Raw genomic sequence first — 1,215 nt, forward strand, 5'->3', positions numbered from 1 at the left:
AATTAATATTTAGTCTCTCTCTTTCTGTGTATCAGTAGGGAAGTGAGGTTCTTCACAATGCATGAATTAACGATCATCTGTGTGCTAATCCATCAGTTTGCCCTTGACCACAGTAAATTCTCCTCACACACAGGTTCACGTCATTGTGTTACCGACATGTCACCAGACTGCACACTGACCCAGACACCCAGACTCAACATATTATATGTGTTATGTTTGGGTTATGTGTTCAAAAACGTACCCTACTGTGGACCAGTCATCCCCTCTGGAGACAACAGAGACAACTGGACTGACCTGTCCAATACGAGGATCTGTGCATAGGTGGAACTAACAAAATCAACATTATTCAAACAGGTGACAACTAAAAGAAACTTAATGCAGCTGATATTAGATATAGATATGAAGGAAGATCTTGTGCTTGTATTTTTTCATTGATAATGGTACTTAAGTTAAACTTGTGAATATCTAAAAGAATTATAAAAAAAAACAACAGCAAACACAGTATGACTGCTGCTTCTATGAACTGACTACACTGAGGCTGAGGCACTGCTGGGATTTGAACCCAGGATGTCCTGTTTACGAGACAGGCGCTTTGACCAGCTAAGCCACAGTGCCTCTTAATCTTTGCTCCAATTGCCAGTAGTATATTGTAAAGTATGTAGTATAAGTTGTAGACTATAGTACCACCCTACTATATGAACATGTTTTCAAGAACAAGTCTATCTGTAATAAGATTGTTTCATACTTTCTGTAGATGGATGTAAAGCAGGACTTTATCATCACAAGATTGAAGTTAGAAATCCCAGGAGGTTTGCACTGCATAACACAACTCGACTATGATTGACACGCTTGGAGCTTCAGCGTGGTACTGTGGATAAGCTGCTTAAAGCTCCTTCCTTAGTACATTAAAGTGCCCCACTGTTTAACAAGAGTGTTAGGGTTCAAGTGATAAAGTTTCCAACAGTATTGGAATATTTTATGGTTAGCCTATAACCCATTTTGGACTATGTGTTTCATAAAAGGAAATATTGATGTTGATGCTCAACATAATCTCCTGTTTACTAAACAGGCCATTTGACCCACAGGGCCAGTAGTACACAGTCTACAGTAACAGCAGAATCTGGTCAGATCAGATCATAATCTGGAATCTTGTCCAGGTTATAACCTCTTTTTCCCCAAGGACAGCTTATATAAGCTCCAAAAGCAGTTAAGATA

General features: G+C 39.0%; 1 non-coding gene across 1 annotated transcript; it reads right to left on the reverse strand.

The window, feature by feature from the left end:
- Positions 1–541: 541 nt before the first annotated feature.
- Positions 542–615, reverse strand: trnat-cgu. The gene has a single exon. It is a non-coding gene; the product is annotated as a tRNA-Thr (tRNA).
- Positions 616–1,215: the final 600 nt, after the last annotated feature.

This window comes from Anabas testudineus, chromosome 10, assembly GCF_900324465.2.
Source record: "Anabas testudineus chromosome 10, fAnaTes1.2, whole genome shotgun sequence".
NCBI lineage: Eukaryota > Metazoa > Chordata > Actinopteri > Anabantiformes > Anabantidae > Anabas > Anabas testudineus.